This window comes from Hemitrygon akajei, chromosome 6 (genome assembly GCF_048418815.1).
Source record: "Hemitrygon akajei chromosome 6, sHemAka1.3, whole genome shotgun sequence".
Taxonomy (NCBI): Eukaryota; Metazoa; Chordata; class Chondrichthyes; order Myliobatiformes; family Dasyatidae; genus Hemitrygon; species Hemitrygon akajei.
The window spans coordinates 125905396-125918588 of NC_133129.1; the positions used below are offsets into that span (position 1 = coordinate 125905396).

The window sequence follows — 13193 nt, forward strand, 5'->3', positions numbered from 1 at the left end:
TTGTCAACTTTTCTGATTGAAAGCCTGCATCAGGACTGCGAATGTGGAGGGGAAATGGCCAGTATAAAAGGAAGAGGGGAAGTGGTGAGATAGGAGCCAGATGTAATTGGTGGACCAAGGAGGGATGAAGGATGACAGGCAGATTGAGTCAGGATGGGGAGAAGTAGAGTTGGTGCTGGGAGGCAGAGGTAGGTGGATGGTGCATTGAGGCAGGCAGAAATAAAATTAGTAGCAGGTGAGCCAGGGAGGATGAAGGAGGAGGCAGCTAGGAGGCTGATCAGCAGGAGCACAAAGGTCACGCTGCACACTGATAAGTAAGGCAGGTGATAATGGGAACCTCTGGCTGTAACTGATGGAAAAGAATGAAAGCAGGTGAATGGTTTCTTCAGAGACATGAGAGATTCTGCAAATGTGTAAATCTAGAACAACCCTCAGAATGCTGGAGGAACCCAGCAGGTTTTATCCTGACGAAGGGTCTCATCTGAAAGATCGACTGTTTACATCCCTCCATAGTTGCCTGCTCACTTGGTGAGTTTGTCCAGCATTCTGAGAATGTTACTTGTAGTTCTTTGTCCTTACTTTCATGATGTGCTCAGTGCGTTGTTTGATTGAATGCATTTTTTGAGAAGAATACGAGCTACCTGTGGCCCAAGACACATTGACACCAGTTGTAATCATAGGGTGGGACAGGAACAGTGAGAAATTAACAGTGAGAAATGAAACTCTTTATTATTCCCATACCTTTCTAAATGTCTCTCAGCTGTCCAGGAATAATAAATTAAAGCAAGTTGATGGATATCACACATGTTTTCCAAATAAATCAGGCTACTTGAATGCTTGTTATGAAAGCTGAGGAGCCAAGCATTACCCCACTCGGATATTTATTTGTTCTGTTTGATTTTAGTAAACCTCTTCTGTGCTCTCTCAAAATCCCTTCCCAAAGAATATGCCCAAAACTGGACACAAAACTCCATTTACATCCATCGTCCATTTCAATTTTACGGCCACCCCTGTGGATTTATAATAAAATCATCAGACATACAACTTCTTTCATCCCTCCACTGTGGCAAGGCAAATTGTCCTGGAAATCCACCACTCCATAGTAGCAGGTAATTCCTCAGTTTGTCTCTGTCATTATTCAGGGTAAATCATGTTAACGCAATGGGTAAAAAAGCCCATCAATACTTTCTCTTATGCCATTAGAATATTAATATCCAATTTGTGTCTGATTTTAACAATATGACATTAATTTATACCTTTGGCGGTATATCCCTAACATTGATAATCCGACCCCAAATCATACAATCCACACACAGAACATTTCAACTACAGTGCGAGTTGTACACTGTTGAGTATTACCGCTAGTTGCCAACTTCACCACCATTTATCAAGTTTATATTCTGACTAGTGTTCTTAATACCTGTCTACTTGATTTTGTATCCTACTAATCTCTGGGCAGCCAGCCCTCTCTCACTGAGCAATTTGTCCTGATCACTGGAACCCTGCCACCTTTGCTCTCACCCCATCACTCCATGGCCACTTTGCTCTTGACTGATAGTCATTCTCCCCATTTTAATCACCATCACACTCTCTCAACCTGCAACAAACCCAACCAATGATTGCAACCCAACAATCAACTGAAGAGCAAATATGCACGTGGAGCTGATGTTCACAACCAGCAAGTTGACTCACAATTCTCACTTCTTATCGTTCCCACCAGTCGTGTCACTCCAACCCCAAATTGTTTTCCCTTCTCCAGGGCCTCCCTCAGAACCTGTGTCCCTGAGCTCAATGCCAGCACCCTCACTGCGCTGATCTCTGTAGCATGCAAGGTATGAAAGGCCTTTTGTTGGGAAAGGTTAATTCAGTGGTGTGGAGTTCAGCTACTGAAAACCTAGAAGTGGAAATGCTTTCTTGATGTGTAGGAACTAACAGCGTAGTGACTGCTGAACGCCCTGAGCAAATTCTAAGTGGTGAGATACTAGCAGCTATTTTGTTGTACTTCTATCCAGTACTTCAAATTATTCTCTCAAACTCAAATAAATAAAAAGAAATTGTGATGGATGTTGTTGAAAAGAAAAACTCAGACGGCGTGACATTCACAAAGGATAGGAAACCTGACTGAGCAAGGATATGTCCTATTAACTGACAAATACCTGTAGCAATAGAAGAAAGAGCTTGGCCAGCTTTCTAGCCTTGTGTGCCCACTGATCCTTCATCTCTCTGCAAGTCTGACATCTGTATCTCATTGGACTCACCAAGATTTGCAGTCGGCGATAGCAGAATTTTCATCACAATACTCCCAAGCCTTAGTTAATTGAGCATATCATACTTACCCCAATTCATTAGTGATTTCAGAGGACCCAGTCAAGTCTGAAATGCCAGCTGTATGCTAGTTCCTGATTCTCTTTTTGGAAGCCAACTACTTTTGCAAGTGAGAATAATCAGAAAGGATGCAACAACAAAACCGTATTTAAATAAACTGTAGCCCAAAATGTTGACAATTATAGATTGCTTTACAGAAGAGTCTACAGAGAGATTTGGATTAGCAGTGATCAGATGTTGGAAAAGGTTAAATATTGTTCAGGACACTGAATCAGAATTTGAATCAGGTTTATTATCACTAATGTATGTTTTGAAAGTTATTGTTCTGTGACAGTAGTACAGTGCAAGATTTACGAAGTATTATAAGTTACAAAAATAAATAGTATAATCGATGAATAATGAGCAAGTGTTTATGGGTTCATGGACCATTCAGATATCTGATGATGGAGGAAAGAAGTTGTTCATAAGACATTGATGGTGGGCCTTCAGTCTTCTATACCTCTTCTCTGATTGCAGTAATGAGAGGAGAGCATGCCCTAAATGTGAGTCACTAACGATGGATGCCACCTTCTGGATGCATTGCCTCTTGAAAATGTCCATGACAGTGGGATAGATTGTGCCTGTGATGGACTAGATGAGTCTGCAGCCCTTTGTAACCTTTGTGATCCTGTGCAACCAGTCAGAATACTCTCCTCTGAGCATTTGTAGAAATTTGCAACAGTCTTTGGTGACATATCAAGTCTGCTCAAACGTCTAATGAAACATAGCCACTGGTGCGTCTTCTATGTGATTGCATTGACATGTTGGGCCCATGATAGGTCCTTCAAGATGTTGACACCTAGGAACTTGAAGCTGCTGACCCTTTCCACCACTGACCCCTCAATGAGGACAGGTGTGTGTTCTTCTGACTTGCCCTTCCTGAAGTCCACAAGGGAAAAGTGTGAGGTTGTTGTTGTAACACCACTCAAGCTGTTACTACTTCTATCCTACTTCTGTATGCCTCCCCATTGCCATCCAGAACTCTGCTTGTCATTTTAGAGACTTGAAGAGTTCCAAGTGCTTTGACGGCTGTTAAGTTGTGGCACAACTGAATAGCAAAGCATTTCCAAGGGGTGGAGATTACTTGGGGTTAAAGTTGCAGGTAGATGTAGGCAAGACAGTAGATAGAATGGTATCGTGCCTGTTTACAGAGGCAGACAGGGCTGGATCAGCCTTTGGGTTAGATGCCAAAGGGTCAAGCCTAAGGTCTGATCCAGGTCTGCATACTGGTTTAGTACTTGTAAACATGAGACAGTTTATGCCAGGTATATTCATAATCTGCTCACCTGAGTCACAGCTCATGTAATCTGGCATAATTCATTGGCATTGATTTTACTTTCACATGTTTTTTCATTTCATATGTCCTCTATCTCCATGTAGATTTAGAGGATGCTTTAATTACAGAATATTGTCACACCACACTGCTGATGTTTCATAATTTCACAATTTGTTTTTCTCTTCAAGGAGAAGGACATTGCTGAACTGGAATTAATGAGGTAGAAAATTACTCCTTCCTCCCATCGCGCCTCAGGGGGAAAGTACCATCTACAAGCTAAGATTTTACATCTGCAGATGATTGGAAGGGAGTTGTCCCCTAATTGCTTATGAACAAGATGCATGTCTTAATTATACAAATTCATCACGATTTGAGGAAAAATGAATCCCCTTCAAGGTGCAGTTGATAAAGTTGTTTTGAACATTATTTGACAGATTCTTGTGTAGGATCTGGAAACCATTCAACTGACCTGAGATGTAAACCTCTCAACTGTGTATATAGAAGATGTCTTGCCGCACTGAAATTTAAACTTTTATTCTAGATATGTACAGCATGGTGGTGGAGTTGATATAGTTGCTGTCTCATAGTTCCAATAGCCCGGATTCAATCCTGAACTTGGGGACTGTCTGTGTGGCATTTGTGGTTCTCTCTGTGACTGTATGGGTTTACTTTAGGCTCTTCAGTTTCCTTCCACATCCCAAATACATAAGTGCTGGTGATTTGATTGGCCACTGTAAATTGGCCCCTCGTGAGATGATAAGTGGGAGAACCTGGGGAGAGCTGCTGGGAATGTGGAGTGAATAAAATAGGATTAATGTAGGATCAATGGAAACAGATACTTGATGGTTGAATCAAACTAGGTGGGACGAATAGCCTGTCTCTGTGCTATATGACTGTGATGCTGAAATAATTCAGAGACAAATGATACATTTTCAGCAATCAAAGCCATATCTCATGCACCGTTGTGCAATAGGGAGAATTTTCAATACCCATTGATCATTTTAAGTATCCTAAGTACATATGAATGCTGGAATTTGTGTTTCTTTTGTGTTGATAAGAGGTGGAATTGCAGGACACCAAGAGAAATTCTGTAGGAGGAAAGCTCACAGATAATGCACTTCAATCTATTTCATAAATAGAGAAAATTTATCAGGTCATAACCATGTATATTATATTCTATACTTTAGTGCCATTAATATCATTTCCACAGCATAGAGTAGAATTTAAATGAATTTTATAGTTTAGTTCAGGAATGTTTGCAACGTTCTGAGTGATTTGCTCAGCCTACTGATTCATTCTATCTCCAAATTATCCACAGTTCAAGTGCAAAAATTACAATAAAATAAGCCAACATGACACTATTAGAGAGTTAGAAAATACTATGAGCGATCAAAGCATCCATTGAAAATGATGCAATTATAAAGCTGAGTGTTACAACAATCATACAATGTAAAATTCAGTTATTTCATCAAGTATTTTATAGCAAGGGATTTCTTCCCGTCAGCAGCAAACTTAAAGACAAAGTTGTCAGTTCTGTTCAGCATCGTAGTTCCCAAAGTGGGCAATGACCCCCCCCCCCCGCCCCAACTGGTGGCAGTGGGAATTTTTATGGAGGTGATAAAGATAAAGGGGGTGGTGGAGATGCGCTCATTAGCAAGGGGACAAATGAGGGGCCACAAGATTAATTTAAGAAATGAATTACTGATTTTAAGTATTTAAGACCATAAAATATGGGAACAGAATTAAGCCATCCAGCCTATTGAGTCTGCTCTGCCATTTCATCACGGCTGATCTTTTTTCCTCTCAGCCCCAATCTCCTGCCTTCTCCCTATATTCTTTCATGCCCTGACTAATCAAGAATCTATTGACCTCTGCCTTAAATATACCCAGTGACTTGACCTCCACAGCTGCCTTTGGCAATGAATTTCTCAGATTCACCATTTTCTGCCTAAAGAAATTCCTTCTTATCTCTAAATGGATTCCTTCTATTCTGAGGCTGTATCCACTGGTCTTAGACTCCACCACCATCAAAAACATTCTCCCCACATCCACTCTATTAAGGATTTTCACATTCAATAGGTTTCAATGAGATCTCCCTTCATTCTTTTGAATTCTAGTGAGTACAGGCCCAGAGCCGTCAAGCACTCCTCATGTGATAAGCATATCAATCCCAGAATCATTTTCTTGAACCTCCTTTGAACCCTCTTCAACGTCAATACATCTTTTCTTAGATAAGGGGCTGCAACCTGCTCACAATATTCTAAGCGTAGCTTCACCAGTGCCTCATAAAGCCTGAACGTTACATCCTTGCTTTTATATTCTGAAAGAGATGGCTGAAGAGATTGTGGAGGCATTAGTAATGATCCGTCATGAACCACTAGTCTCTGCAATGGTTTCGGAAGACTGGAAAATTGCAAATGTCACTCCACTCTTCAAGAAGGGAGAGAGGCAGAAGAAAGGAAACTATCGGCCAGTTAGTCTGACCTCAGTGGAGTGAATGATTAGGAATGAGGTCTCAGGGTGCTTGGAAGCTCAAAACTCCCTGCCCCTCCACCTACCTTCATATTGTCAGCAAATTTTACAACAAAGCCAGCAATTCCATCATCCAAATCATTGACATATAACATAAAAAGAAGTGGCCCCAACACAGACCCCTGTGGAAAGCCCCCATTATTCCCACTATTTGCCTCCCACCAATCAGCCGATCCTCTATCCATGTTAGTATCTTTTCTGTAATACCAACTTGTTAAGCAGCCTCATGAGGTACCTCATCAAAGACCTTCTCAAAATCCAAGTACACAATATCAACCGATTCTCCTTTGACTATCCTGCTTGTTATTTCTTCAAATAATTCCAACAGGTTTGTCAGGCAAGATTAAGGAAACCATGTTACTTATGTCCTATTTTATCACGTGCCTCCAAAAACCCCAAAGCCACACCCATAACAATTGACTCCAACATCTTCCTAACTATTGAGGTCAGACTAACTGGCCTATAATTTCCTTTTTTCTTCTGCCTCTTTCCCTTCTTGAAGTGTAGAGTGACATTTGCAATATTCTAGTCCTTTGGAGCCATGCCAGAATCCATTGATTCTTGAAAGGTCATTGCTAGTGCTTCCACAATCCCTTCAGCCACCTCTTTCAGAAAACTGGGGTGTAGACATCTATTTCAGGTGACTTATCTATGTTCAAACCTTTCAGTTTCCCAAGCACCTTCTCCCTAGTAATGGCAACCTCATTCACTTCTGCCTCCTGACAATTTTGAACTTCCAGCCAACTGCTAGTGTTTTCCACAGTGAAGACTGATGCAAAATACTTACTCATATGATCACATAATCTCCTCATCTCTTGCTAGCCCACCATTATTTTAAACTTTGTTCAAAGCGTGTTATACCGGTAGTTCTTCTGTATTTGGGATATCATGAGAGAGCTGGACTGGAGACGTTGTATTACTTCTGGGCCTGGCCCGCGCATTATTGCCAGTTACTACTCAGTACAGTGTTAGCTAGTCTGATTCTCGTACTCTTAACTGCACAGTGATGCAGACACAACTTCTGGTCAGAACACAGCGGCCTCTTGGGGGCCAACCAACGATGATTTTTTTCTCTCTAAAATTTTCTTTTTACGATCCAAAGACAATTCCACTTCAGGAGCATTGGTTACTGCAGGGCTACTCCATCGGTGAGCTGCTTATTGATCGGAGTAGCTGGACTGGGGCTGGCCGTGATGTTGGAGAGAGAGAGCCAGCCGAAGTGTCAAAGGGGCTGGCTGAGGCTGAGATGGTGGAGAAGCAGCCAGCTGAGATGTTGAAGGAGGTGGTCAGGATACTGGAGGAGCCCTCCGGTGTGTCAGGGGAGATGACCTGGTTGCAGACCTTGCTGCTGCCCACTACTCATGTCACTACTTGGTGACAAGGTGACATGGATGTTGTATAGCCTCAGTTCTAGTGAGAACTATGTCTGAAGCCTCTGGCTTACCAGCTGCTTCAACCAGGTGAGGGATGCCGAAGTGTTTATGGCTTGTTGACTGAGCTGGGCTGGGGCCTGGCCGCTCCAGTTGGTGCTGCCCTCCTGTGTTTGAGCGGTGGAATGACAGGCTGGATTGCGTACATCTATATTCTGCTGGGAGACTCTACCGTTGATTGCTGGACATTGTCACTAAGGGTCTTGGACTATATATAATTTTTTTCCTCTGAGTGAATATGCTTCTTTGCTTGCTATCTTGAATTATGTTACTTGCTATTTTTGAATGTTTGCTTGCTATTTTGAATATTTTGCTCCTTGACCCCAGAGGAACACTGTCTCGTTCAGCTGTATCTATGTATGGTTTGAATGATAATTAAAGATGATTTGATGTAATTCCTGTGAAGTACATTATGGCCTTTTGAATGATCTTGACTGCATTTCTCTAGCCCACGGCCCAACCCAAGATATCGTGCCCAAAATTTATGTACCTTCAGGCAGAGATTCAGGTGGTGCCTGAGCTATGATGACATCGTAATTTTTCCCTTTATTGATCGCAGCACTTGAGATTGCACTGTAGTTGTTAATCCATAATGAAATTAGCAGAAGCAGACCAAACAAAAACTAGGTGTATACAGTGTAGTGTGGAGTATATGAAATATGGATTTATACCAGGAACAAGCAACCAATGTGTCTACTGTGTGAAAAAGTTTCTATTTTCAAATGACACAATCAAACCATCCAGGGTCCTTGAACATTTGAAGAGAATACTTGAACATTTGCAGTGAAACAACAATACAGAGACAAGATTCAGACTCAACTTTCCCCCAACAACACATGCGGCTTATAGCAAGGTCTGCACACCATCACAGACTTCAAAGCTAAATGCAGTGGAGTTTCCAACATTGATTCCTCTCTTCCAGAAGAGCTAAGTCTTTTTTATGCTTGATTTGATGTCGCCAATACTGAACCCCTGAGGAGACCTGCAGATGATGCAACTGGCAGCCTGGTCATCTCTGAGGCCGAAGTACGCAGGTATTTCCAATGGGTGGACAGTCACAAGGCTGTGGGACTGGACGGCATTCCAGGGTGAGTACTCAGGATGTGCACGGCACAACTGGCAGGTGTGCTAACAGACATTTTAAATCTCTTCCTCTCCCAGTATAGAGTGCCCTCCTGCTTCAAAACATCCACCACTGTTCCCATACCTAAAAAGACCAAGGTAACATGTCCGAATGACTGGTATCCTGTTGCACTCACATCAATAATAAGCAAATGCTTTGAGAGGCAGGTCAAGGACTATATCATCTGCAGCATGCTGCCATTCACACTGAACCCCCTACAATTCGCCTATCAACACAACCAATCGATAGATAACGCAATGGCCACAGCTCTACACACAGTCCTTACACATCTGGAGAAGAGGGATGCTTATTTGAGAATGCTGTTCATGGACTACAGTTCAGCATTCAACACCGTATTTCCTTCCAGGCTCGACAAGAAGCTCAGAGACCTCTGTCTTCACCCTCCCTTGTCAGGTTGGATCCTGGACTTCCTGTCAGATTGCCGGCAGGTGGTAAGAGTGGGCTCCCTCACCTCTGCCCCTCTGACCCTCAACACTGGTGCCCCTCAGGGCTGTGTACTAAACCCTCTGCTTTAATCTCTGTATACTCAAGACTGTGTTGTCACCCACAGCTCCAATCTGCTAATTAAATTTGCAGACAACACCACACTGATTGGTCTAATCTCAAGTAATAATGAGGCAGCCTATAGACAGGAAGTCATCACCCTGACACAGTGGAGTCAAGAAAACAACCTCTCCCTCAACATCACAAAAACAAAGTAGCTGGTTGTGGACTACAGGAGGAATGGAGACAGGATAACCACTATAGGTATCAATGGATCTGGGATTGAGAGGGTGAACAACTTTAAGTTCCTTGGCATAAATATCACTGAAGATCTCACGTGGTCTGTACATACCGGCTGTGTGGTGAAAAAGTCACAACAGCACCTCTTTCACTTCAGATGGTTGAAGAAGTTTGTTATGGCCCCCCCAATTCTAAGAACTTTCTATAGGGGCACTGACTGGCTGCATCACTGCTTGGTATGGGAACTGTACTTCCCTCAATCGCATGTCTCTGCAGAGCGTGGTGCGGACAGCCCAGCGCATCGGTAGATGTGAACTTCCCACTGTTCAGGACATTTACAAAGACAGGTGTGTAAAAAGGGGCCTGAAGGATCATTGGGGACCCAAGTCATCCCAACCACAAACTGTTCCAGCTGCTACCATCTGGGAAACAGTACCGCAGCATAAAAGCCAGGACCAATAGGCTCCGGGACAGCTTCTTTCACCGGGCCATCAGACTGATCAATTTATGCGGACCCAACTGTATTTCTAGGTTATATCGACTATCCTGTTGTACATAATATTTATTATTAATTACTGTAATTGCACATTGCACATTTGAACAGAGATGTAAAGATTTTTACTCCTCATGTATATGTGGGATGTAAGTAATAAGGTTAATTAAATTTAATTCTGATAAAGCAAACAAGAACTTGGCTTGTTTTTTTTACTTCATGAAAACTTTCAGAAATGAAGAACACTTCACAACAAAACAGAGATGGCTTGCATGCTTCATACAACATTTCATTGCTCGTTGCTAAATCTGGGAAGCCCAATACAGTTGGAAAATAATTGATCCCGTCAGCAGTATGGGAGGTTCTGAATATGGTTTTGCAAAGTCACAAAATAATTAAAGTGATTCTCTTCACCGAACACTCTGTTCAAAGACAAATAGATGAAATACCTGAGAATGTGGATGACACACTGTGCAACATACTTAGGACAACAGAATTAGCTCTGCAGTTGGATGAATTGACTTTGCCAAGCAACAAATCTTTGTTTCTTGGTTTTGTTCTCATCATAAAAGATGAAAACATGGTTCAAGAGTTGTTGTTTGCAAGGGGACTAGACATAGATACGAAAGGGGAGTCAATATTTTGGGTGCTGACCAATTTTTCAAAGAGAAGAACTTTTTACTCACCAACATTCTTGCTTGTGCAGTAGATAGGATATCATCAATGACAGGATGCCAATGTGAGACTATTACTGTCGTAAATGAAGTTGTACCTAACATTTACCATTCACTCTGTAATTCACGGAAAACTTCTTGTTGCAGAAGAGCCTAAGTGATCGGCTACACAAATCATTAAATACTGTAATCAGAGGGGTAACTGAAATCAAGTCCCATAGTCTCGACTATTTTGAGAGCTTTATATTGTGAATGATGAACAGTTTGAATGCCTGCTATTGCACACAGAAGCTCTCAAAAGGAAACTGCCTGAGATGCTTTTCTGTGCTTTTTGAAACTGATAAAATTTTAGAAGACTTGAATAGTTTATTCAATAATTAACTCAAGAATACTGCTTATTTATCAGAATTACTATTTAAGTGACCGTCACAACCTAAGTCAGAAGGGAAAGAACAAATACCAGATGATGATCTTTAAATATACTCTGCCTACCTGGGTGAGCTGCATAAAGAAATGTCAGAGAGATTTCAGAATCTTCCTTGATCTGAATTTCAGATTGGGTAATCAATCCAGTCCTGAATACTTGTAATGAGGAATTAATGGGAAGGATGGAGGAAGAACTGATCTTGCTACAAAATTACTTTGAGCTGAAGCCAAGGTTCAAAAAATCATATCAAGACTTTTGTTTGCAGAAAGGAATCTCTGAACTCTATCCTGCACTGTGGAAAAGAGTAAAGATGTTCCTTACTGCCTTTCCAACATCACATTTAGTGGAGTGTAGTTCCAGTTTAGTTGCCCAACAGCTATCAAAGCAACAAAATAAACTGCAAATTACTGAAGATGGGGTTCTGAGACACTTTCCGAGTGACATTCAGCCTGATGTTGAGAAGCTGATATCACTGCACCAAGCCCACCCCATCTCATTGAAAGTTGAAAAAGCAATGAAGTATTGAACAGTATGCCCTAAAATTGTTGATGAAAATTGTTTTTACTGCATGTAAATAAATAAATAATTTTATTTGTAGCTTTTATTAGATTTGACTACTTTATGCAATTACATTTGCTGTTAATTTGAATTTGCAGTTCCTCTCTTCTTTCACTCTGCATGGTGAATCAAAATGTTTATAGTTTTCATGTAATGGCCAGAAACTGAGAGTTGGCTGCTGGGGATGTGGTCTGGGACTAAGTGGGCGGTAACCCAAAAAAGTTTGGGAACCACTGGTTTAGCATCAGGAAAAGTTTTTGGACCTTCTGGGTAGTGTTAAACCCAAAGTTAGCATTCAGACCAAATACAGTATGACAAGGTTGCATCTCTAGTGTTCTACTCACTGGACATCATGCCCCATAAAAATGAGACTACAAGGCATGGAAAGCAAAATACTTCTACTCCATTTTGCACCTTCTTCCCTTTGCTATAATTTCCTTGTTTATTGATTTCCAACTTCAATAAAGTGCAAGATTCACAACCCTCTGGAATTGAGAATGGCAAAGATCTCTATCCCTCTATATGGAAAAAAGTTTATTTTCATCTTACTGCTGGATATCGACTTCAGGAAGGGAGTTCCAGTTTACTTTAATGGTGCTGAGGTTGAGAGGGTAGAGAGCTTCAAGTTCTGAGAATTGAACATCACTGATAGCCTGACCTGATCTAGCTATGGCCAGAAGAGTTCAACAGTACCTCTGCTGTGGAAGAAGGCTAAAGAAATTATGCACATTCTCTTTAACACCCACCAATTTTCATAGATGAACAACAGAAAGCATCCAGTTCAGATGCATCACTGCTTGTTATAGCAACTACTGTGCCAATGACCACAAGAAACTTCAGAAAACTGGGGATACAGCTCAGCATATCTCAGAAAAAAGGCTCCCCTCCATGGTCTTTGTCTACACTTTTTCACTGCCTTGGTAAAGCAGCCAACATACTAAATGACCCTGCATACTTTGGATATTCTCTCTTGCTCTGTAGAAGGTAGAAAAGCCTGAAAGTATGTATGACTGTGCACAAGGACAGCTTCTATCCCATTGTTGTAAGATTATTGGATGGTTCCCTAGTATGATAAGATGCACTCTTGATGTCACAATATACCTCAATATGATCCAGCACCTTATTGTCTACCTGCACTGCACTTTTGTTGTAATTGTGATATTTTATTATGCATTCTGTTATTACTTTACCTCATGCTACCTTTATGAGCAGTTGTAATTCATTTATTGAATGAATGGTATGCAAGGCAGTTTTCCCCTTGTAACCCAGAACTGTATATGTGTCAATAATAAACCATTTTACCAATTTACTGACTTGGAGGAGATCTTGGAGGAGCTAGTGTTCCCGTACACATATTATGTTTGTCCTAGGTGCAGTTGGGGATTTGGGAAGTGTTAAAGAAGGCTTGAAAAGAGGATGCAATGTATCCTGTAGATGCTACACAGAATGGTTGTGATATGTTATTTGTGGAGGAAATAAAAGTTTAAAATGGTGGATTGAGTGGTAATCTGTTTTTCCTGGGTGATGGCATTGAGCGACATGCATTTAGACAAGTTCAGAAAATTTCATGGG

The 13193-nt window shown here is 41.4% G+C and overlaps 1 protein-coding gene across 1 annotated transcript in view; it reads left to right on the forward strand.

Annotated features, from left to right (window-relative positions):
• LOC140729448 (N-acetyl-beta-glucosaminyl-glycoprotein 4-beta-N-acetylgalactosaminyltransferase 1-like) overlaps positions 1-13193 on the forward strand; it is an 813083-nt gene that overhangs the window by 299455 nt on the left and 500435 nt on the right. The window lies entirely within an intron of this gene.